At 38.6% G+C, this 26825-nt stretch overlaps 1 protein-coding gene and 1 pseudogene across 6 annotated transcripts in view; one reads left to right on the forward strand and one right to left on the reverse strand.

Annotated features, from left to right (window-relative positions):
- The window catches only part of Kcnip4 (potassium voltage-gated channel interacting protein 4), a 1160852-nt gene that overhangs the window by 940835 nt on the left and 193192 nt on the right, over positions 1-26825 (forward strand).
- On the reverse strand, positions 2936-4500 carry Eef1a1-ps20 (eukaryotic translation elongation factor 1 alpha 1, pseudogene 20; annotated as a pseudogene).

The raw sequence follows: 26825 nt of genomic DNA on the forward strand, positions 1-26825 counted from the left end.
TCATTCTCCTGGCAGTAGGATTTCAGCCACTGCTGTTTTTCATGCTGGTAAAAATCAGCATACCTCTTCCGAGACTGCTGGATGTCAGAGACCCCAAGTAGGCATGACTATTTCGATTCTTTCTGTCAATTACTCACAGTTTAAAATTGAGCTTGTGTTCTCTTTATAGATGGACATGTGTCTCCCAATCATATCAGCCATCTTGACAAAGTTCTGTAGTAAACATAAAAAAAGATGTTCTTGCTAATCTCTGAAGATCTAGAGGCATTTATATAAAACCAAGTCTTTATCCATTCTTAAATGAGTTGAGGGTTATTCTAGGGATAGGGTATATCTACTGCTTAAAGAGATAAGACATCCTGTGTTCCTCCTCATCAGCTTTTACTGTACAGTAATGGTAAGAAGTCCTTACTGTTCTATCCTCCAGGGGAATCTTTAACTCTCCTGGCTTATTCAGTAGCATAAAGTTGTAAGGCAGTGTGTTAAGAGGTTCTATTACCCTTTAACTTCAGCTTTTCCACATGTACCTCCACATTAATTATCTTTCCCTGCAGTAAAGAACCAAACAACACAGCAATAGTTTTTGCTGAAGTTATACTGGATTTGTTTTCTCTCAGATGGAACTTCGATGGCCATTAAAAATTCTGATTACCACATCCTCTGGGTCATAAAAGAGAATCTCCTCGGTCCAGTAAATTTTCTTGGAGTTCTTCCCTGCTACACTTTTCTTAAGATAGTTTCTAGTAAGTCTTTCATGAGGAGGTTTACTGAGCAAACCAATGACCCAAGAGTAGCAATTCGTGTGAAAGAAAATGCAATGTGCAAATGGAATTGTTACCTGGCTCAAAGACTTGACTCATCATTTTTCAAGAAGCTGGAATTGAGACCCAAGTTTCATGTGTTTCTTTAAGGAGTTTACCAGGCAGGTAATGACTCCCATCAGTGTTCCACTGCAATCTATACCTGTGAAGGAATCAGAGATCTGAGGTGAAATGAGCCAATAATATTTCCTATAACATATGCAAATTAAAGCATTATTTTTAGGTAATTCTTTATTTTCTCAGCCTGGGGATTAAATCATAATTACCAATGCTCCTTAAGTGGTATATAATTATTGTACTTACAATAGCTACAATAGTCCCCTGAAGAAATGCACATGTATCAACTTAGTTAATTGCTTTCCTAACCCTGTGTTACAAGTTAAAAAACAAAAAACATATCTGAAGGTCAAAGCCTCTGAAGTAAATATATATGAGCAAAGAGATTCTAAGACACATCGTTGGTTTGTTAGGTACCCTCACACCAAACAGAGCAGTCTTTAAACTATGGCAGACCTATATGCAATCCCTCCCCTCTCTGCTGTGTATTAGATATGAGAACTTGAGTTTAAACTTAACATCAACTACTCACAGGCTGTGTCTCAGACCCTCTTTTCAATCTCTGAATTTCAGTTTCTTCATCTGAGAAGTGAGTTAACACATTATAGATTTATTATTGTGACCACTAGAGATGGACGTAGGGTTCCTGACACAAGCCAAGGTCATCCTAGTAAGCATTCATACAGCTGTATTCCATAATTACAAAGGAAAAGCAACAACAGTAACAAGTGCCAAGTCCTGCATAGCCACTGTAGACAGGACAGAGTAACACAGTTCCTGTTCATGGACAAAGCCAGCAGGGCATGGGTCTTCAAAAGTGTTGACAGTTGCTAGGTATGAGGCTTGTTTATATAATAATGTACATAATTTGCCTTATGTTCCTACTTCAGTAACTATTCTCTCTGCCAAGGTTAATGATTCCATAATAATCAAGACAGCACATGTCTAGGAGGTGAGGGTGTATCTGATGTCCTTAGTAAATGGTAAATGCTGTGAACTTCAGGACAGCTATTAAGGCTGTGGGAAAGAACTCTAAAAATTTGAGTTTAAAAATATATAAGCAGGATTTCTCAACTATGGAAAATATAAGGATGTAATATGAATTATATGATGAACCTAAAAGAACAAAAACTAATAAGCCAGCTTGCCAGAAAGATAAAAAGGCAGACCAATTTCTCAGTTCAGTGTCAGCCTGTGACAAAGAGAGTTTAGGCCCAGGCAGGATGGGAATCATATAATGGTAATTTCAGGACAGAATCTCACCCAGCTAGTTTATTGTCTGTGTTTACAAAGGCAGGTGTATCTCTGAATTGATTGCCATGTGAAAAAAAAATGCTTGCTGACTTTTCTAAGAATCACGACTCTAAAGTCATAAAATGCTGATTCGTGGAATAATCAAAAGGGAACCTGGGGTGGATGACTGAATTGATATGTAAATAAAAGTCTGGGCTTTGATCTTGGAGAGCTGAGCTATCCTTGATGAGTTGTTTGGAGATCTGTGGAGAGCTCTATCCAGCAGAACCCATGGTTATTATCTTGTACCATACAATTGACTTCAAATTATTCTTTTGATTCTCCCAAACACCCCTTCCTCAGAGCCCTCTGTCAAAGCTGGGGATGGTTCTTGGCAAACAAGAACTGGAATACCTACTTTCAAGGTACTGTAATGTAGAAGAAATACATGGAATTTCAAGGAATAAAAGCTAAAGTCCATCCTGGATCTTATATTTCCTAGATGTGTTACTTGGAATGAAGTTTAGACTCAATGTCTTTATTTTCCCCTTCTTTCTTCTTTTACTTGTTTCTTACTTTTTTCATATTTCCTTTCAGTGAGACTCTTTTCTTCCCTTCTCTCCTGCCTCCCAGTTGTCCTTCCTTCTTTCCTTCTCCCTCTTCAGTTTCACCCTATATTCTTTTTTTTTCATTAAATTTGTTTTAATGGGTCTCAAAATTCGGTGACAGATTTTTGGTCAAGTTGTTTCCATTAAAAAGTACTGATTTTGAAAACTAATAACTTAAAACTGCCCCCCCCCCCCACACACAAAATGGTCCACAAAACATTCTTTCCTTCTGAAGGCTTTAAGATGCATTGTTATCATTAACCAGTCTTTTACTATTAAACTTAAATGGCCAATTGAGACAAACAGTCCTGAGACCGCTCTTCCACCACTGATTAAGACTGGGGTGGCAGGGGTTAGGGATAATATTCATTTAGCCTTCTGAGCTTTCTGGACAGACTTGGTGACTTCTTGCAGCCTTCTTGTCCACAGCTTTGATAACACTCACAGCAACTGTCTGCCTCATGTCACAAACAGCAAAATGACCAAGTGGAGGATAGTCAGAGAAGCTCTCAACACATATGGGCTTGCCAGGGACCATGTCAACAATGGCAGCATCACCAGACTTCAAGAATTTGGGGCCATCTGCCAGCTTCTTACCAGAACGACGATCTATCTTCTCTTTAAGCTCGGCAAACTTGCATGCTATGTGAGCCACGTGACAATCCGGAACAGGGGCATAGCCAGCACTAATTTGGCCTGGATGGTTCAGGATAATCACCTGAGCAGTGAAGCCAGCTGCTTCCATGGTGGGTCATTTTTGCTGTCACCAGCTACATTGCCACGTCTAACATCTTTCACAGACACGTTCTTTATATTGAAGCCCACATTGTCCCCAGGCAGAGCTTCACTCAAAGCTTCATGGTACATTTCCACAGACTTGACTTCAGTTGTTACATTGACTGGAGCAAAGGTAACCACCATGCCAGGTTTGAGAACACCAGTTTCCACTCTGCCCACAAGGACAGTGCTAATACCCCCAATTTTATAGACATCCTGGAGGGGCAGTCACAAAGGCTTGTCAGTTGGACGAGTTGGCAGCAGAATGCAGTCCAAAGCTTCCAGCAATGTAGTGCCACGGGCACTGCCATCTTTGCGGGTGACTTTCCATCCCTTGAACCAAGGCATATTGGCACTTGGCTCCAGCATGCTGTCACCATTCCAACCAGAAATTGGAACAAATGCTACTGTGTCAGGGTTGTAGCCAATTTTCTTAATGTAGGTGCTGACTTCCTTGACGATATCCTTGTATCTCTTCTGTGTGGTGGCTCGGTGGAATCCATTTTGTTGACATCAACAATTAGCTGTTTCACACCGAAGGTGTAAGCCAGAAGAGCATGCTCATGGGTCTGCCCGTTCTTGGAGATACCAGCTTCAAATTCACCAACACCAGCAGCAACAATCAGGACAGCACAGTCAGCCTGAGATGTGCCTGTAATCATGTTCTTGATGAAGTCTCTGTGTCCTGGGGTATCAATGATAGTCGCATAGTACTTCCTGTTCTCAAATTTTCACAGGGAGATGTCAATAGTGATACCATGCTCACGCCCAGCTTTCAGTTTGTCCAAGACCTAGGCAAACTTGAAGGAAACTTTTCCCATCTCAGCAGCCTCCTTCTCATACTTTTCAATGGTTCTTTTGTTGATTCCACCACATTTGTAGATCAGGTGGCCTATTGTGGTGGACTTGCCAGAATCTACGTGTCCAATTACGATGATGTTGATGTGAATCTTTTCCTTTCCCATTTTTGCTTTGAATTAGCGGTGGCTTTCATAACACCTGCATTCTGATGGCAAACCCGTTGCAGAAAAAGCCCCTTTATTCTTTTCTTAACCCTGACATCTTTCCTCTCCTTGTTAACATTCCTTCTTTTAGAAATCAAAGCATTGCTAATAAAAATATATTAATAGACATTGAAATTGTCATAAAGCTTAGCTGAGTGTTAATGTATAATTGTATATTATAGATATACAAGCACTTGTTGTGCTAACCTTTATTTTTCTACTCATTTCTGTTAGATGCTGATTTCACTGTGACAATCTAATGAGTCCAATCAAAAGCTTTTTTCTATAGTGCCTCAGAAATCTACATCTAGTCACCACTAATTTTTCCTGTGTCCTCTTTTTCATTAATTAATTTATTCGCTTTGCATCCCAGTATCAGCCCCATTCCTACCAGTACTTCCTTAAAACAGATCCTCTGACTACTCCTCTCTCCCTTCTCTTGTGAGAAGAAGGAGCTCCTGTCTGGGTAAACCATTCACTAAGTCACTACAGGACTAGGTACATCCTCTCTCACTGCGGCATGACAAGGTGGCTCAGTTAGGGGTACAGAATGTACAGGCAGGCGAAAGATTTAGAGACAACCCCCAATGCATTTGTTAGGAGACCCTCATGAAGACCAAGCTGCACTTCTGCTACATATGTGCAAGGTCCCTAGGTCCAGCTGATGCTTGCTCTTTGGTTGGTGTTGAGTCTCTAGATGTCCCTAAGGGTCTAGGTTCCTTGACTCTGTTAGTCTTCCTGTGGAGTCCTTTGCTCTTTCGTTCCCTCAATCCTTCTCCTAACTCTTCCATAAGAATGTTGAGCTCCATCTAATTTTTGGCTGTGTGTCCCTGAATCTATTTTTATTAGCTGTTGGATGGAGCCTCTCAGAGGACAGTTATGCTATGCTTCTCTGTGCAAACATAACAGAGTATCAATAATTGTATCAGGGATTCATTTTTCCCCATCAGATAGGTCTCAATTTGGGCCACTCATTGGTTGTCCATTCCCTCCGTCTCTATAATGTCTTTGTCCCTGTACATCTCCTAGGCAGGACACATTTGGGGTCAAAGGTTTTGTGAGTGGGTTTATTTACATTTCAGTCATTTCTCCACCTTGGTCCCCCCTCCCACAGTTTCTTATCCCATTACTCCTTCCCTTGCCTCTTAGACGGTGTTCTCCCCACAAGTCTCCCCCCATTCCTTGCAGCCTCAAGTCTCTCAAGGATTAAGCACATCTTCTCCCATTAAGGCTTGACCAGGCACACCTTTGCTATATTTGTGCATGGGCCTTGAACTGGCCCGTGTATGCTCCAGATTGGTGGCTCAGTCTCTGGGAGCTCCCCGGGGTCTGGGTAAGTTGAGACTACTGGTTTCCCTATGAGGTTGCTCTCTCCTTCAGCTTCTTCGACCCTTCCCCTAATTTAATCATAGGGTTCCTGACAACAGTTCAATGATTGGGTGTAAGTTTCTGCTTCTATCTCAGTCAGCTGTGAGTAGGACCTCCCAGAGGACAGTCAAGCCCAGCTCCTATCTGTAAGCACATTAAAGCATCAGTAATAGTGTCAGGTCTTGGTGCCCTCCCATGAGGTAGATCCCATGTTAGGCTGGTCACTGAACCGTCTTTTCTTCAGTCTCCTCTCCATTTTTGTCCCTGCAGTAGATTTAGACTGAAACAGTTCTGGGACAGAAATTTGGATTAGTAATCCTGGCCCTCTGCTTAAAACCCCATCTATCTACTGGATGTGGATTCCTCAAGTTCCCTCTCCTCAGTGTTGGACATTTTGGCTAAGGTTGCCTCCAACTCTAAGGTCTTTAGAGTCTCTCACCTCCCCAGTCTTTGGTACTTAACTAAGAGATTCTTCTTTATATATTACCTTCAAAATTAGTATGACCAAATTCAAATTTAAATTTTCTAATTACATTAATTATAATCCATTTCCTTAACTTGCTTTTATCTCTATTGTTTCATCTTACCTTTCATTTCAACCCTATACCACAAACATGCTTTTAAAACATCACTCTATCCGATTCTTAAATCTAAATTTTACTTTTTTAGAATTTTATGCATGAGTACTATATTTGTATTTACATTATTTCCACTCTTCCTTCTCCCCCTCTATCCTCCCATATCAAGTCTTTCTAGTTCTTTACTTTCTTTAAAATTATTGACATATGTACACACACACACACACACACACACACACACACACACCATTGAGTCCATTTAATGTTACTTGCATATATCTAGCACAGACCCCATAGGATTGACTAGCCTAAAGAGGGGATTATTTCACCCTGTAGAAAACTGATTCTTAGTACCTCAGCTCTTAACCTAGGAATGAAGCTCTGTGAAATTTCTCATCCATGTTATACATACATTTATGGTGGTTTGAATGAGAATTGTCCTTATTGGCTTATATGTTTAAATACTTGGCCCCTAGTTGAAGGAATTGTTTGGGAAGGATTAGAAAGTATAGCATTCTTCGAAGAAGTACATTGCTGGAATAAACTTTAAGGTTTCAAAACCGAACAACATTTCCAGTTCTCTCTCTCTCTCTCTCTCTCTCTCTCTCTCTCTCTCTCTCTCTCTCTCTCTCTCTCTCCCTCCCTCCCTCCCTCCCTCTTCCTCTTCCTCTTCCTCTCCCTCTTCCTCCCCCCTCCCTCCACTTTTTCAATGTTCTTTGAGATTGTCCCATGATATAAGCTCTCATCTACTGCTCTAATGCCATGTCTGCCTGCCTGCTACCATGCTTCCTACCAATGTGTTCATGAATGAAGCCTATGAAATTGTAAGCCCCCAATAAACTATTTCTTCTATAATTTGCTTTGGTCATGGTATCTTAGCATAGGAATAGGATAGTAACTAACTACATGACAATTGATACTAGTATTATGTAGTCCTTTCTTAGGGCAATTATATTGTTGATATTTTATCGGTACAGCTTCCCTACCATTAGATAGAAGACCCTGCATCACAATAGACTTCCTGGTCCTCTAGGTTTTACAATCTTCCTGCCAGCTCTTCCAGGATATTTCTTGAGCCCTAGGAATAGGAGTTGAGGTTTACATTTATATTTTTAATTTAGGCACCCTGATATCAGTGGTCACTTATCCTCTGAATTTTTATCACTTCTGCTTTTCTGTTATAACCTTCATCTGCTGCAAAAACAAGTTTCATTGATGAAGAATGATAGCTACATTTATCTATGGTTATAAGGACAAGTATTTAGGTTGCGATTAGAAATTACTCTGATTTAGTATAGTGGCTATCAATTGTTCTAGGGTCCATGACAAAACATAATAGGTACATAAAAATGATTATATTATTAAAGTAAATATAGCCTAATGATTTTATGGATATGACTCCTTTTGGAGGTAAAAGTTCATTTACTCATAAGTGCAATTTAATTTAATATAAGTAGACACTGGATGTCTGCCTACTATAACTACACCAAGATGGTAAGGCAAATTCCTATCAGGAGGCTAAATTTAGAAAAATAGCATGTAAATTTGAAATATGAGATATAGGAAATCCAGTGTTAAGAGTATATAAGAAATCTTGGCACAAGGGCTAGTTAAAAAATCCCTGAGCATTGCATAAAGCAAAAATAATAAGACCCAACTCACTATTTCCCTTTCATTCAAATAATAATTATCTCAATTATACCATAGTAACCTCTTTTGCACTCTCCTAAGATGAAAATCTAAAAGAAGGAAATTAGTCAAATTGAGTGTCATCTACTAAATGAATTTAGGCACATCATTTCTCCAGGAATGATGAACACAGAAAAATAAAATTGAGAAAGATGTTTCCCTACCTGACCCCGTTTTCCAAATTCAAGCAAAAAAGAAATTCAGCACACTAGAAGGAAATCTGCATGAATTTAAGGTTCTCACTTTTATAAATGATGGTTCTTGAGGGAAGGAGTTTGAAATAGATGAGACAATCCAGGCTATTTGCTAGAAATCTAAGAGGATGGTGGATAATAGGATTAGAGAACACAAGCCATATCATAGGAGTAATAATGTAAGTCAGGGATGACAAATAGATTTCATCTCGCCAGCCAACTGGAGCTAATTGGTTGTCAAGAACATAAAATTGAGAAACATTAGACGATGTGCCTGGGCCCTGCAGGATAGTGCTCTGTGACTGATTAGTGATGTCTGCTGAAGTACAGGCATGCTAGCTTCTAGCAACAAATGTCTCTATTCCATGAGCAGTGGCTGTCTGACCTGTTTGCTTGACTGATTATTTCACAGTGTATTGGGATCCACATTGTTGTTAATACTCTCTGGTTATATCTCTTTGCTCTCACAGTGATTATTCTTCCTTGACTATGGCAAACTGTAATTGAGATTTTTAATTATCTCTATACCAAGCATAGTATTTTACATATGTTTAGTATGTTTCTAGCATTTAGTTTTAACATCCCAACCATTTTATTAACAAACAAGTACTTTGGTTCTACTCTGGACAAAGTAACACCTATGTCATATGCCCTCAGAATTAACCAGACCCGTGTTTATAGGGAATCTCTTCACTCCTTTCATATACAAAGGTCATAATCATACTATTTTGGCAACTTAGCGGTACCTGCTATGGATGATGGATATGATCTCTTATTTTTAAACCTATCTAATTTTTTTACTTTCCTGCTGTCATTTGTATCTCCAGCTTGTGCGTTTGGGGGCTAAAACTTGTTCTTGCAGATAACTTAATTTAAATTATATATCCATATGATGAAATAGTTATATCTTATGGCTTTGAGATAAGAATGTTGACTTACGATTTGTTCATAATATTTTCCTTAAGCTATACACAATGTCCATAATTTTTGTGTTTGTTTTCTGTTCCTTTTTTGTTGTTTTTTGTTTTTTGATCTGAGAAGAGGAGGTAACTATTTTCTGTGACTCTTTCTGCTTACTGTGAAACACATTTCCAGAAGTGTAATTTATCCTGTTTTCAGTGCCTGATAATGGCTCATTGAGATTGAGGAAATATTAGTATGATTAGATAGACAGAGAGGGGGAATATGGCAAGACACGGGACTTATCAACTATTCCCAGTAATTTAATAAATTTCCACACTTTGTCTTGTGCTTGAGATACATAATGCTGGGTCCCTTGGATACAGCCCACTTCTCACGATGGTCTGCTTATCATGTGGAACAAACAGACAGACAATGATGACAGGTGAAATTGCAGTCCATGAACTGTAAACAAGTCTCTTGGGTTTCATTTGGAAGAGATACTGTTTTGCTTAAAATAGATGGCCCAGTAGGAAAAGGTAATGAACACATCACTGGCTGAAAGAAGAATTGGGAGTAGAAATGAATAATTTAGTGTCATCAAATATCAGCCTTGTAACCTTAGAAAGAGCAGTGGTCTGAACACTCAATTCTCTCCCATGTAAATAACCCCTAGTTAAAAGCATTAAGAACTGAAACTTTTGAAAGGCTCGAAGGAGTCCATACCATCATACATGGTAGGTGTATACTTACAAAAGATTTCTGAGAAATAAAGTTATTAGCTAGTGAAAATATAGGTATTACAAACACATTTTAGTAAGTGAAAGGAAACATATAAGGTCTGGTTTTGTTATTTATCCATGATAAAACAATCAGAAGGTAGAGAAGTGTAGGAATAGTATATGATTATTATCATGCTAAAAAAGAGCCAAGTTTGTTCTTCTATAAATCTAATCTACATCTTACAGAATAAATCAATAATCAAACCTAATTTAAGAACTACTGTGTTGACGTCAACTACATAAGTGAACCAGATTTTATTTTCCTCCTATCATCTTGTTCTCCACAAGAAAGTATTTTGACAAACTCACAGAAATAATGCAAGCCTGATATTCAAATGACTCAAATAAAATTCGTGTTTGGCCTTAGCATTGTTAAAAAAATACCTTTAATAAGAAGTTTTCTGTGAGTCTGTGTCTCCTAGTAATGTTACAAGATCTGCCCATAAACTCTCCCCAATATGACTGCCTAACAAGAATAACTGAACAAGGATAAAAGTAGACATGCCAAAGTAGACAGTAGAAAGCCACGAAGACTCAACCCTACACACACACACACACACACACACACACACACACACACACACACACACACACACAGGCAACTAGAGAATGCTAAAAGAGGGAGAAAGAAGAGTACATCAATTGGTTCTAGAATTGATTTTAATAAATGATCAGTCTTAAAAATATACATAGAAGTAAAGCCATACAGAGAGCATATTACATTTGGGAATATGTATGTATATGCAAATACATGCCACTTCAATTAATGAAAAGGAGGCCATGAATTTGAAAAATAGAAAGAATAAGCTTAGATGGAAGAAAGGGAGCAATGATGCAATTATATTATAATTTCAAAAATAAAATAGTGGATGCTATTATACTTTATAAAATAAAATATATAGTGCCTGTTCATAATAATATTTATAACAGCTTCATAGTAATCATTTCAATTTGAGAAAACTGGAAAAAGTTTCAGGTAGCAGCCGTAGGATTTTTGTTTTGTTTTGTTTGTTTGTTTGTTTGTTTGTTTGCTGTTGTTATGAAGGAGGCTATCTGACCAGGATTGCATTTGTCTAATCAATTCCAGGTTATGATATTTTCTGCACAATATTAATTTACTAGCAATTGCAATATTTTTAAACCAAGATTTTTAAATAATATATCTAATACTTTTATATATATGTACTCAAAGTGTATTAGTAGACCAGGGATGCTATAAAATGATGCGTACTAAGCCACAAACAGCATGTCTTGATAGCTTGATGTCATGACTTTCTCACACTTCTAGAAGCTAGAAATTCGAGGTCATGCTGTCAGTTTGGTCAGGTTATTGAAAGGGAAGTCTTCTTGGCTTTCAGAACAGACACCTTCCCTGTGTATCATCACAAGGTTCCACATTCGTGCAGATGGAAAGGAAAAGAGAGAGGGAGGGACTTGAACACTCTGGTATGTCTTCTCATAAGAACATAAATTAATCTTAAAGACTTTTATAAATGGACAGCCTTCAACCACAACCCCAGTAGGTTCCCTGTGTTAAGAGTTAAAAACATTCATATCACTTCACATTATGACTGTTCAAAATATATTTTTAAATGAGATTAGCAGAAAGTGTCAAAATAGCAGAGAGAATACAGACACCAAGTTGTGTAGCCTACATTCAATGTTACTTTTCTTGAGAAACTCAATTTCAGATTGGTTTCGGGAAAGTCGGTTTTCTGAGAGTCTTAGAACACAGCACAGTGATTACATTTATACCTGTAGAATCTGATTCCTGAACTATAATCTCATTGGCTTCCACTGCTTACAAAGGCTAAACCTGTGGACCGACAAAGCATGGAAAACCTCTAATGGCATCACGTTTGACTGTTCGGAGTACTGACTGCATCAATGTTGAGTTACATGGCCACCAAGAAATCTAATTAGATCATTCTTAGGTGGCTTGGGGACTTTGATTGCAGAATGGCTGAGTGGTTTTTTCCCTACTGAAGACAAGCAACAGGGATTAAAAGAAACCCAGGCTCATTCATTCTGACTAGCTTTAAAATAATGGAAAGGAAAATGTGTTCACAGCAAAGAAATCCACTGCACCTCTGGTCCGTTTATTTTCACCTTCTTCTTACCATCATGACTCCTAGTCAGAAGGAAAAGAACAAGTTAAGAAGACTCAGGAGCTTAGATAATGGGGAGCCAGGCAGCTAAAGGTCATTATGCTACAGGTGAGGAACACATTTACCTTCCTTATTTTGCAAGAGAAAGACCATGATGTCATTCAGTGATGGATAAAAACCTTTGCTTTGTCCAATTAATAAACCAAGTGAGTGGAGAATGTAAAGCAACAAGCAAGCCCAGAGTCAGCTCTGTCACCAAGAGTCTGAATCTGCCATAGAATTCTGCAGGAATTTGGGAGTGGCTCGAGAAATCAGCACTACACAAACATTTGCCATTTGAAGCTCTCAAATTGATACAGAAAACACTGTGTTCTAGCACTGAGAAATAATTTCTTGCATCGTGACCCAGATTTCAATCCCTCTAGTCCCTTTCCTTCTCTAGAACACAGTAGGTAAAGCCCCCAGATTGTTTTTAATAAGTGGAAGCCAGTCAGTTGGTGGTAGTCCTTTATATGTTGCTGTATTTGAGAACATTGCCATTAGCATTACTTTAAAAAATCTTCTGTGAAAACAAAGTCATTTCTAACACTATTGATGATGAGAAGACAGGTATCTTTCTGATGCCCCTTAAATAATCCTTGCCCAGTTTGGGCTGGCCACCTGAGCCTCTCTCTCAGAGAGATCCATGCTAAATCTCCTGCTTTAGCGAGGTTACATTGGACAAAAGATCGTGCTGCACTAAATTTGTGTTCCTTTGTTGCAATTGCCTCTATGCAGCAATGGTTACCAAATGAGTAATCTGTGTCCCCAGACAGTGGATGGTGGCTTTTGCTCACCAGGATGAACACCCCTTCAAAGCTGGTGTGAAAGAGAGGAACAGAAAGCTGTGGTTGAGCTCTTGACCTTGCCAAGTCTGGTCTGGTAGGCATCGAAGCGAAAGACTGACTTAATTAATTGAGAAATTAAGGTTATCATCAAATCCCAATGGAAATGAAAGACGTTGGTCAATATCTATTGATTTTGCTTTCCTAGGATTTAGACCCGTCCAATATAGCTCAGACATTCTTTCTTTTGGCCTATTTTCTTTGGTTCAGACTTAACCCTTAACATGTTTTTTAATGCCTTCATTTAAAAAGCAGTTACATTCTAAAGTGGGAAAATTAAGTATATTTTGCCTTTGGGGTTGCCGTGTTTCTTTAGAAATAGAAGATCATGATTGTTTTAATGCCTGATCTTCTGTAATAATTCTTTTCATGGATCTTGCCTCATTGGACACTAAAAGCAGCCCTGAAAAAACAGAACTTTCAAGAATTTATAATTTTTTTTTCGAATTGTACAAACTGAGCCTCAGGATATTACAAAGGAGAGTCTTACTCAGGAATGATCCTGTCAGGCTCGGATCTGAGATTTCAGAACTCAGGCCTCGCCAGGAGAACCATATGGAGAGGTCAGACAAAGACATACCTAGGTTATTTATTGAATGCTTCTGTTTCATAGGCTACGAGTTTGTACATATTAACCACTGCAAATGTCAAAGCTAGCTTGTCATTGCTCTTATAGGCTTGTACTCCCCTGCCCCCTCAGAGAGTAAAATAAGAGAGTCAAAAGACTCTTAAGATTTTCAATTTCTTGTTTGTTGTAGTTATTTTTATCATGAGGACTAACCATTTTATCTAGAACAATTGACGGCATATACAGTAATATAATGAAGCCTGGGAACCTGAGGTTATTCATACTCAGTGCAGCTTCACAGGGTTTGCCAAAATATGGAGATGAGTGATTGTTAGCGGCTAACCCTCTGGAAACAATGGGCATGAGGTACTGTCAAAAGGAAAGTGTGAATTATAGACAGCTGAAGGAAAAGTACGTAGGTTTGCTTGGATCTAGGCTCCAATGACTGTGGGCAAGAAAGGAGATATCAAGTACCTCAGAGACAAAGAATCGAAAAGCCTCTTCCTAGTCCTCACATCACTTAATGCAGCCTGTTAAACAGACACATTAGACAAAGGCAAACTCTCTTCTGGAGTCCTTGTTCAAGACATCTGGTCAGAGTCTGACCATTTTTCCATGTAAGGCATTTTGCAGAATTACAAACCACGGTTTGGAAAGCGCTGCTGTTGACAATGGGGGGCAGGAGGGCACTGATTGCTTGTGATTAGGCATCTGCTCCTAATTCACACACTGATGAATTTAGCTCCAAGAATTAGTTTGAATACCCAGACGCGTTGCTTACCATAGAGTACTTGATAAACATGAGAAGAGGGGAGGAATGAGAAGAGGGTGGGATAAGGAAAGGCATTACTCTCCCGAGCCCATTCTACCTAACTGCGTGCTGCAGAGTTTGAGGTCCTGACATTTTACTTTCTGCATCTACACACGTCATAGATTGAACGGACTGAGTTTATTTTGGCTCCCTGAAGTACATCCACCTCTTCCTGGTATCCACAGGCCTTGTTTGTTCCAGGATGGGCTTGCCTAACTTACCTCCATCATATCTATTTTCCCAAACTCCCTAACTGATTCTCACCTTGAATTATCTACTTCACCAGGGAGAGATCTGGTCCTAGTCTGAACTTGTTTTCTCCTTCTTTAAGCCACAGAAGAATTTTCATCTTAGAAAGGGGGCCCTCTACAATGGGTTTTACTACCATAGGTTTTCTGGGCCATGTGTTTGTGTCCCCACATATTCCCTTCTTCATCCACACCATTGCAATATAAGCCATTCACATTCATCATCCTTGTATCCTTCTTCCTCTACCTACCCCTGCATTGAAAATACATAGGTAGTGCAGTGTCTTTGCTGGAACAACTTCACAAATATTCCATTAATAAATACACCAGTACTATACAAAGAACACCCCTCCCCCGCTACTTTTGTCCCATTTCTCTTCTCTAAATCATTTTATTTTCCTACCTCGTTTCCTTTTCTCACTAAGCTACACTTGATTTGAATGGCTGTCAGGGGAAATACAATGCTTGCCACTGGAACCTGATAGGCATCCACCTGAGCCCATTCTCTCTACATCTGTCACCATCTGGAAGGATACCCAGTGATTTCAGGCTGTGTGGACTTTATGAAAATGGAAACATGTTGGAGAGTCCCCGAGGGCTAAGCCATTTTAAGAGCCCTTGTGAGATTTAGAGGTGAAGGGATTCTTTTTTTGGCAAGGAATCTAAAAATTAGGTTACATTCTAAATTAAGTAGGGCAAAATTTGTCATATATGGCCCAGTTCTGTACTTAGAAACTCAGTGTGTGTGAGTACACATGCACATTCTCTCTCTCTCTCTCTCTCTCTCTCTCTCTCTCTCTCTCTCTCTCTCTCTCTCTCATGTTCATTCTAATTTGAATTTACATAACAGAACAGCATACGAATTTACCTTTGATAGTAGTAAAGTTCTTCCATGGATAGTATATTTTATAGAAATGAGACAGCATAGTTGTGATCGTGGCTATTTTATTGATACAAAATAAAAAGAATTCAAGATGGTGGCAAACAATATGCTGCTGAATTCAACTCCTAGAACCCCCGAGTTCTTCGATGGAAACTTGGGTAGGAGTCACTTTCTCTCATTGGAAAATGAGGTCGTTGACTGATCTCTAGGAAGATAATTCTCCTACTTCCCTTGTTGATGGATAGCTTTTTAAAGGTCTGAAACATTTGGTCTGGATAGGGCCTATAGCTAACACGTCTAACAATTATAAAGAGCTATCAAATGATGCTTAGGTCGCTGTGCCATGGCACACATCTGGAGGGAAATAGTGTGCTAAATTCTCCGGACTTTCACATGCACAAGGCAGAAGTTGAGGACTATCCACTCCACTACATGCAGTTCTGCTCCCAGGTTTTTGTTTATGTGGGTTTAATGAAAGTCACTTGGACTTATTGAAATGATTTACAAGGATCTTCCTGTACCTGCAAGAGGCTATAAATAACTTGAGTTTAGCAGTGATGGGAGTATTTGGCAAGCAAGGGATTTCAAATGGATATTTGAATGTGCAGAACTAGATAGAGCTTTTTCAGAACTGTGTGACTTCATCTGAGTAGATACATCTATTCCTATTCCTAAAACTTAGATTGAGTTTAGAATGAAGGCAGAGCCAAAACCCACCGGATATATAGCCTGCGGGTCTGGGAAGTGCCTGTGCTTCCTAGGGAATAGGAGAAGCAACTAGCAAGCCTATATTCTTGATGCTGCAGTTGAACGGTTGAAGATCCTCTGTGGGTTTGCATTCTTGAAGAAGCTGTGTAGGCTGAAAAAGGAAAAAAAAGTCACTGTGTTTGGAGAATTCAAGAACTTTTGTTATCTAGTCACACAAAGGTATTTTTTCTGTTATGCCTTGTCGGGATGGAAAACCTCAGTCACGGAATAGTATGCAATCATGTCTGATTGCCAAGTAGTCACTGTGAGTGAAGTAAACAGGTTGTATTAGTGAATGATTGCTGTTATGAAAATGAAGTTAGAGTCACAGGTAAGGTCCTTCTTCAGTCCTTCTTAAGACCACAGCATGGATAGAATTCCTGTACCACTTAGGTATGCAACTGTTCTTCCAGAGCCTTTAGACATGTTGTAGAGCCCCTGCAGGTGAGAATAATGGGGAGTGTAATTTGGGGGCAGGGTGACAATACATAGGACTGGTGAATGTGATAACAATAAGCCTGTGTTGTCTTTGATTCTACATGTTTAACTATACCTCCCCGAAATGACATGTGAATGGTCTCATTTGCAGGTCTCAGGGGAAGGCATTCTAGAGTTATTGATGCTCTATGCTTCTTATTTCAGATCACCATAATCAATATGCTTAGCCCACTTGCTGGCCTCCTCTCTTTCTCAACTCTCACAAGAATAGGCCCTTGAACATTTTCTTAACTGGTCTCTACTTCCAAATTTCCAATAATTTGACAAACCCAAAGACATGATGCTTCATTGAGCTTGTAATGGATCTCTATACATACTCCTTATTAAAAAGCTGACTCTATGTCTTACACATCTCATTGCCCCTTTGTGTGCAGAGACTGCCTCACGGTGAGATGAATATAGGTTTTCAAGTCAGAGACAGCTGGTGTTCAAATGCCAGATCATCGGTTTATTAATTATATAGACATGAGCATCCACACTGAGATCAGTGTTCTCTGCTATAAATTGGGGTTAACAATTCATCCTGGGCCTATTAATATAATTAAATGAGAATTGAATGGAATTCTGTCCACCATCTAACAGTCACTTACAGGATGGGGAGGAGTAAGATGCCTTAGTCAGCAACTAAGTTGTAAATTGCAGAGATGACTTATGAACCTCAGTTATTGATCATAAAATAATAGTACTAACACAAATGGGAGCTTCCATTATTGACTAAGGAGAAGAGATGTCATTGCAGGAGGAACATTGATTGTCCTGTGCACTTCTTCCCAAGAATATGTCTAGCTAAGCTCCACAAATCAATATACCTTGGCACCACCTCCATCTTTTGAAGAACAAAACATGAGTATAACATGCTCAAGTTTCTCATAAGATAGGTCCAGTTGTTATCTTGTTAAGAAATGTAATAACAAGTACTAGCATAAAATGTTAAACAAGACTAGATTGACTATAAGAAACAAACAAAATGTACACATTTAAAGATCCTACGTTTGTACTTAATCATATTGATCCTTGTTTTTGTTTGAAATGTATACCCTCAAGGCAAAATATACTAGCTGCTTGAAATAAATTAGGAGGGATTCACTTTTATTATGGACACAGTTTCTTTTTGGACAAGCTATTTAATGTTTTTTGGGGGCCTCTGTCCATCTATCTAAACATTGTGAGTAACGGTGGTCCTACCCCATAGGTTCACGGTAGAAAAAAAGGGGGATGACACACATCAGGGCTCCCAAGAATAGACATTCTCCAGAAAGAGTAGGTCTTGCATCCCCTTCTGTGGTTGCAATGGCTTTGTGAGTCCTTGGGACACAATGTCGTATCACCTTTTGGTCAGAGGAACTGGATTGGCAGATTGCAAGCTGAGAGACACAGGCTGAATTTCTTTCACTTTTTGAATCCAGTTGGCTTCTATGGAGAAGGGAAGCAATTCAGCGCAGATTGTCGGTTGTTTGGGATGCATAAATGAATAGGATATGTCATATCCCTTCCTGCATGTCGCCGTGTGTAACACCCATGGCAGAAACTTCAGCAAGAGAGGGCAAGGACAGAGCCAAAGCAAATGTCAGTCTCACCTCTTCCAGAACACTCGTTATTGAGATAACCTTCGGTGGCCATTCATGAATATCACCTCTTAAAGAAGCATCAGCTGACCTATTCTTGCTCTATTGGGTGGTGAAGAAATTATGATATGCAAATCTCTTTTCTGCTCCACATCTCCTGATGCTCTTCAGCTTCTTTTAAACTCACAGGATTCCTCATGTGAGTCTCCCCCTCACTCGCCTCTGTCTGTTCTTCACTCTCTTCCTTGAAATGTCAAGGATGTATGTACACTCTCCATATATATGTTGTGGTGAAAATAATAGTATTTTTAAATTTATCAGATGTGAAGTTTACGTATCAAAATAAATCTGTACCTTTAACATTATAGAAATGAGGTAATGTGAATGTTTTCAGTGCATGACCATAGGTTGTGCAATGCTTCTTCATCCTCTTTTATATCCTTATAATAGATAAATAATAGTTTATCTTTATCTGTAACATGTGTCACTCCTGTTTTGTTAGAGCGCTCTACTTCAAACAATGACATTTTAAATATAAGACTACACAACAATCTTTACGATAATTAACCTTTCTCCGTGACATTTCATTGGATGTCTAATTAGCAGTAACATTTGGTTGTTTGCCACCTGAAACTTAAGAGGTCTGCAAGCTTCAGAAAAGTGAGCTCGCTTAAACAATTGGTCATCGTAATGAGAATTTCTGTCTTTAGAATCTCTTCTCCTTTGCCCTGCTTTGCCATTCCTTTGACCCCATCAAGGACAATTTTCAACTTTCTTGTTTGTGCTGTTTTTTCTAGTAAGAAGTAAAATACTCTTCTTTTATAACTTTTACTTGGAGGTGACATTGTTTTTCTTTTGGCCAATTATGAAAAGTTCATCCAAGCTCCACTTTCCTGTAGCCAAGGGAAATCCTCAGCACTTTGTCTAGTAAAGCAGAGCAGTTCATTATCAAAGTAGGAAAAAATATCCTCTCATAACATTACACCATATTTCCTTTCACTTTACATTATGGGCTATTTCACTTCTTAGTAACATTCACACAGACATTTATGTTATGGGTATTGATATGGAATAATATTATGCAAATCATTAAATATTCACACATTTATTATTTAAGCTTTTCTACCCATTACTTTCATATCAACTTTAAATGGTGAAAAGAGAAATAAGACTGTTAACATGCCAAGTATTTTAAAAGCATTAATTTGTGTAATTTCACAATAATCCTGTAAGGTAGCATTGTTATTCTCATTTCAATAAGACATAACATTATATTCAGAGTCTTAAGAAGTAATTATTCAACATATGAAATGAGTATTTCTCTGTCTTCCTGGATAATTGCCTAGTTGCTAATTTAGGAAATCACATTTTCTAGAAATAAGGAGGTAAGTTTATACACTGTAGCAGGACTCTAGACATTGATGAAAGCTCAAATCAGAGCTGTGAATATTGGAAAGAGACTACAGAGCAAAGAGAGTGGTGGTCAATATTGTACAATATATTTCATGCTCAAGGTTTTCACACTTAATTGACAGTAGGGTTAGACATGCTCATAGATGAGCCCAGATCCACTGGAAGGGTAGCTAGTGAAAGGGTGCAGCTATAAATTTAGATAAGATGTAAATGTGTGTGTGGTGTCTCATGGTCTCTGTGACTGAGGACAGTGTGGATGTGAGACATGGCTGAGGTTGTCTACTATAAACTGGAATAACTGAAACTAGTTGTTCCACTTCCTCAGTAGATCAAAGATGAGTCATCAACAGAGAACTTTGGGGAAGATTGATAAAAGTTGATTACTGGACACTTCGAAGTACAAACAGCAGGGGAACACTGGCCAGGATGCTTTAGGTTCTGACTAATCTCTGAGTCAGCCAACAGCAAAGTAGATGCATAAACTTTTCTTGGCATTGTTCTTCTCTTGATTTCACCCTACTCCTGAAGGGAGCAGTAAACTCAGACTGAACAATGTGTACACACACACACACACACACACACACACACACACACACTACACACATACACACACACACACACACACACACACACACACACACACTTCTTTTATATGAGAAAAACCTTAGGACTTTCAACACTAGCATATCCAAAACTGCATTTAGTAGTCACAGTGACATATTTGCATGAGCTTTTTATCTTTCAAAGGTAAAAATGTGTATTTATGAGAAAAGCTATTATGCTTGGCTGGTTGTTTCTTTTGTTGTTACTTAAAATTGAAATCCACCGAACAGCTTGCAGTTACCTTATTTAGCTTTGGTAACCTCAGAAGGGGAAAAAGAGAAATATTTCTCTTGAAAAATGGTCATTAAAATATGAATGGAGGAAAGATTTAATCTCTTTAAAATTTGATTTTATTATGATGCATAATAATTATGGCCTAATTAGTTATCTGAGAGGCAAGATGGACAGATTACACATAGATTGTAGCCAAGGAGTCAGTCTGTGAGAGTCTGGTGACACCGTCCAAGATAAGAACTCACATTAACCTAATTACATCTATTAGAAAACTTACAGAAGCCAACACAGAGATTGAATCCTTTGCCCTTGTGTGATAAAAATTAATCCTAAATCATGAAAACAATCCCTAATATTAAAATAAAATACAACCAGTTAGATAGTGTTCAGATTTCTCTTCATCATTCAGATATTTATTTTGCCTTTTTCACTGTAGCAAATTGTTTTGACTCCTGAAGTCCCTTTGTCTGGAGGTATGTGCTTATGAACTGATCCAAAAACTGTAACTCTACATTCTTTACAAGTGTTCTAGTCTTAGTCCTTGTCCCTAAAGGGACTTCCTCACTCCTCTTTCCTGGAGCAGAAGTAGTGCAGGGAGTAGAGGAGACACTGTAAGGTGATATCTTTTTCAGTCAGCAAAGGCTCACTGTGGTGTTCTGCCTGCCTGAAATCAGGGAGGAGACAGCACTGAGGTCCCAGAGTAGCCCCAGGGCAGACTTAGAAGGCTGACTATTATTCCTTTGTGACCTGCACTCTGACTTTAATAACTAAGGTTTTATTACCAGCCATTTTTCAGGTAGCAGCCTTGAGCTACATTTTCTTTTCTTTTCTTTTCTTTTTTCTTCTTTACTTCTTCTCTAACTTTTCTTTAGAGCTGTCAGAATGCAAGGGGAGGGACGGAGGAGCAAAAATTGAATAATAGAAAATCACTGCCTGCTTACTGCTTGTAGACCCACTAAGGGTACAGACATATACAAACAATAATGGAGAAATGAGTGTGGTGGATGAGATACGGTGAGCATGTTACCATGCAAGTGTGAACATGCTGAAACTTCACGGGGTACATTATTGTCAGGATTTCGAATCTCAGCTCATGCCCGGACAGAAAATACTAAGACACCATGGTTCTGTGTGGAAGGTTTAATGAGAGAAGAGTAGAAGAAGAGAGGAAAGGTGGCCGGCCATGGGCACGTGAAGGGGGGATGAGGGCAAGAACAGAGAAGAGCAAAGAGCAAGAGGGGGAAGAGAGGGTAAGAGGGAATAAGAGAGAGAGGGGGTATGAGGGAGTAAGAGAGGGAGGAGGGGGCAAGCAGCCTCTTACATAGTGTCAGGCACAGCTAGCTGTTGCCAGGCAATTGTGGGGCGGAGCATACCTGGCTGCTGCCAGATAGCTGTGGGGTTGGAACTTAGACAGAATACCAACAATCAGTATGATGCAGAATAGTTTTTGCAGACCTGCTAGGGTACTAGGCTCAAAGTAAGTAGCCAGGAAATGTTTGGGGAAGGAGTGAACATCATTACTGTTTTATACCTAAATTCATATACTATGGCTTTATAAATGATAAAGTCTTTAAGATGTTTTAGCTTCTTTTATCAACTGAAACAGGCAATATGGACTATCATGGATTGAAATTTTAAATCATAACAAGGGAAATGAGTAAACCACCATAAGTAGGGTTTCTCATAGATATATATTTTAAGCTCAAAAACTAAAGTGCTCATGTAAATATCACATTGCATTTAAATGATGTCAATGGCTTGTGCAAGAATGATCTAGGAAGAGTCTTAGTTAATTAGATGATCAGGGCAATGTGCTATCAGATATATATATATATATATATACACACACACACACACACACACATATATATATACATATATATATACATATATATATATATGCAAGCAATAATGAAGAAATGAGTGAGGAAGATTAGGTAAGTTAGGCCTGTTAGCACCCAACTGTGAACATGTATCTATAACATCAGCACATTAGGGAGAAGAGACAAGAGGCTTCTGGGAATTCCTGGGCACCAGAGTAGTTTCTAGTACAGCATGAGACCCGGACTCAAAGGAATAAAGTGAGTGTAACAAAGCAAATTCTCAACACCCTTCTCTGGCCTACACATAAGCGTTCATTCATGCATTTACAAGTGTAAATGTAAATGTAAGCTACACACACACACACACACACACACACACACACATACACAGAGAGAGAGAGATAAAAGGTGTTTGATCTAATGGTTAATGATGTAAAACCTACTAAACTGAAAAGAGAAAAAAGAGAGTCTCAAAACACAGAGATATCCAGAGATAAAGAGGCCATCAAATCTACAGGGCACATGATAGAGAACACACTGGTTTGCTTTGAGTTGATCAAGTGTCTTATATTCTTTTATTCTATTAATATAATGTATAATATTATGTCTATTAATCACAGCTATTGGTTTCTATGTGATTAGCCAACCTAACATGCTACTGTCATTCTGTATTTCTTATCGGCATACTATAGTTTCTTATTCCTTCCAATCTTGTAAAATTATATTTTTCTAGGAATTTACGGATTTATTCTAGGTCATTCAATGTATTAATATACAATTTCCTATGGTTGTTCCTAATGATACTTTTTGAGGTATCTACTGTGATTTTCCATTTCCTTTTCTAATTTTATATCTCATTTGTTTTCTTCCTTGCCCTTTTTTTCCCTTCCTCTCCATCTCCCTCCCTGTCCCTTTAGAGATAGAAATTTTATTTTTTTCAAAGAAAACAGTTCTTGGCTGTATTGATTTTTTTCCCACTTTATTTTTTATATTGTATTTGATCTAATTTTCTTCCAATTTTTTTAACTTTGCATTCAGTTGTGTCATGGGGTATGTTAGACTATTTGGATTTTTTTAAAATGCCAGATTTATTGCATAAACTGTTGTCTTAGAATTCTTCTCTGTATCCTATGGTTTTTAAAAACATTGTCTTCATAGTTCCTCACCTCTAAATATTTATGTAACATTCCCTTCAATTTCTACCTTACTATTGATTGTTCAAGAAAGTATTCTTTTTAGCTTTATTTTTTTAATTGGATTTTTTTTATTTACACTTCAAATGTTATTCCCTTTCCCAGTTTCCTGTCCATAAGCCCCCTACTCCATGCCTCTCCCCCCTTTTCTATGAGGGTGTTCCCCCTCCCCAACCACCTACCTCTTCCTGTCTTTCCACGCTGACAATCCCCTACACTGGGGGCCCAGCCTGGTAAAGCTAAGGGCTTCTCCTCCTATTGGTGCCCAACAACGCCATCCTTTGCTACATATGCAGCTGGAGCCAGGGGTCTGTCCGTGTGTTCACTTTGGATGGTGGTTTAGTCCCTGGGAGATCTGGTTGGTTGGCATTGTTGTTCTTATGGGGTTGCAAACCCCTTCAGCTCCTCAATCCTTTCTCTAACTCCTCCAACGAGGACCCCTTGTCAGTTCAACCGTCTGCTGCTAGCATTCGACTCCATACTTGTCATGATCTGGCTGAGCCTCTCAGGAGATAGCTCTATCAGGCTCCTGTCAGCATGCACTCCAAGAAAGTATTCTGTACTTCCTCAGTGCTTGAGAATTTTAGAGAGCAATCCCACAACTGTGTTCTCATTTCTCACTCTTGTAGTAGTATCACTGTTGGGAAGAAGAATAAAATCTAAAGGCAGCACAGACACCCGCATAAATGCAGGGTGTTTCTGTCAATGTTTCTTTCTAGTATTCCTCTTAAAAGTGACTTAATTATTTCCATGGAAGCAAGTAAACATTTTTAATTATTAACAAGCTCAAATAATAGATACTTTACAATAACAGTGCCCAGACAAGTGATAGTTTAAAAATATATGCTCTCTTGTTCTTTTCAATATTAAAATATACTTAAAAGTATAAATAAATCTAGCACTTTTATTCTGCTGTCATTATCAGCTATATATAACTGCAAGGGTGTTAGAAAGTTGTAAATAAATCCCACACACATTTTAATTTAAACTGTTTATAAGGACTGAAAACAAGTAGCTAGAATTCAGTCTCAACTCCTCCTCCTCCACAAGTTACAATGCTAGCATGACATGAAATGTGTTTGCTCTCACGAAAAAAAAAAAAAAAAAAACCTTTGCTCCACAGTGGGAGCCAATTTCAATTAATAATTCTTTTTTAAATTCTTTTTTTAATACAATTATTTTAAAGAACTCAAAAGATGAAACTTTTAAATATATAATATATTATTGAATTCTAAATAATAATATTCTTGCCTTCTGCATGTGCAATTATAACTGTAAGAAAAGCAATTTACAAGTTTTATTCCCAGACACTTCTTAGTCTCTTCTGCTCACAGAAGTAATCATCCACATTCTTGCCTGTCCTCTTTAGTCGCCCTTCCTCCTTTCCCTCCTTCTCTTCCTCTCCAGCCTCCCTCCCTTCTTCTCTCTCCCCATGAAGTATGGTCCACCTTAGAACTGGACATGTAAATGAAGATACATTGTAGTTTTGATCCTCATGCCTCCAACAGATGGAGTGCAAGGGTTGCAGACCTGTGTGACAATACTCAGCTTTATGCATCTGTACACTAATCAACCATTCTGATAACTGAGACGCATCATCTTATTTTCGTGGATTTAGGCAGTATAGTCAAAATTTCAAGATAAAGTCAACAATGGTACCTTAATAATAATAATAATACAGGAAGATTTTATTCTTATACATTTGCTTTTAATTTCCTGTTTTGAATAGGGAGGAATATAGTCTATTTTGTGTTAGGTAATTATATCTGGGAGCTAAAGCCAGGTTTTCTCAGTAGGCAAAACCACATTGAAGGTGTAAGTACCAGAGGGCAACATTGAATCCAAGGAATTTCATAAAAGTTCAGTGATTTCAAGGCAGTTTCATGTACAGGGGGGATTCATACAGATAAATAGCTGTACAATGTTCAAATGGCCACAAGTGGGAATGAATTTGCAAAATTCAAAAACACTGGGTCCTGAACTGAGTAAATGATTTCTCTAAGGAGTAGACCTTATAAATGTGTTTCTCATTCTGCCCAAGCATACTCCAGGGGTTACCTTTAAATTGCAAGTCCACTTCACATAGACCACGGGCGTACAGTGCACACATCTCCTTTCATGATTATTGTTAAAGCTCTCTTCTGTGTAAGAGGAAACTGCGATAAATAAAAAGGCAGCTACTAGTGATGCAATAAATGTATGCAGCACACGCCCTTTCACCTCTAGTGCACAGAACAGAAAAGTGGGGATAGACTCTGCATGCACTCCTTATTTTATCTGTGTATCCAAGTCCTCTCAACTTAGCTTGTATCTCCTTAGCAAGCAATGCGAAGCCAAAAAAGCTAGGCATATTTTTCACTCTCAAACCCCCCAAGGCATTATATAGAAAGAATGATCTCAGCAGGCCTGAGATTGCTAATGTTTGGTAGACATGTTCTCGTATGTCAGCCTTGTCTGACATCTAAGAACCAGGGTTCAGGAAGACTCACATTATTCCTTAGCTGACAAGAGCCAGTGACTGTATCCTAACTAGACGTGCAAAACAAAACATTTGCACTTTCACTAGCCTTCTGGGAGTGTGGAATCTTGGAGAATATGAAGCAGAAGCTGCTTACAAGATGAGATCTCAATAAAACTCTATACACCAAGTCTCTAATGAGCTTTCCCAGGGAACCGCATTTCAACTGTTGTGACAACTTGTTACTGGGGGAATTAAGTGAATCCCAAGTGTCTCCTTTGGGAAACAGCTCCTGGAGGCTTGCACCTGATATCTTCTAAATTTTCCTCATACTCCTGTCTTTTTGCTGATGTTTTTGTGTCTTTCTGAAGCACACAATAAATTCTGGTCATGAGTATGACTCTGTACTGCATCCTGCTTGTTGTCAGAGTAAGTCCATGAGCCTTAGCATGAATTCCCAATACAGGCTTGCATCATATGCAACAGATTAGTCTCTCTGTTATGCTTCTATCTTGGTACTAGCTGTTTTATTTTTTGGAAGGAACTAAGAACATAGGCATTCAGATCATTTTCAAATGTAATTATTGGGCTGGCAATGTTGCTCAGTGAATAAAGACATTTGCCCCTAATCCTGATGATACCCTGAGCTTAATCCCTCTGACTCATATGGTTAAAAAAAACAGTCTCACAAGTTGTCCTCTTACCTTATTAGGTGAACCATCAAACAAGAATGGCCACAAGTATACACAGAAAAAAAAGAAGAATATAAAAAATTATA

The sequence above is a fragment of the Rattus norvegicus genome, chromosome 14 (assembly GCF_021556685.1).
Source record: "Rattus norvegicus strain SHRSP/BbbUtx chromosome 14, alternate assembly SHRSP_T2T, whole genome shotgun sequence".
NCBI classification, from domain to species: domain Eukaryota; kingdom Metazoa; phylum Chordata; class Mammalia; order Rodentia; family Muridae; genus Rattus; species Rattus norvegicus.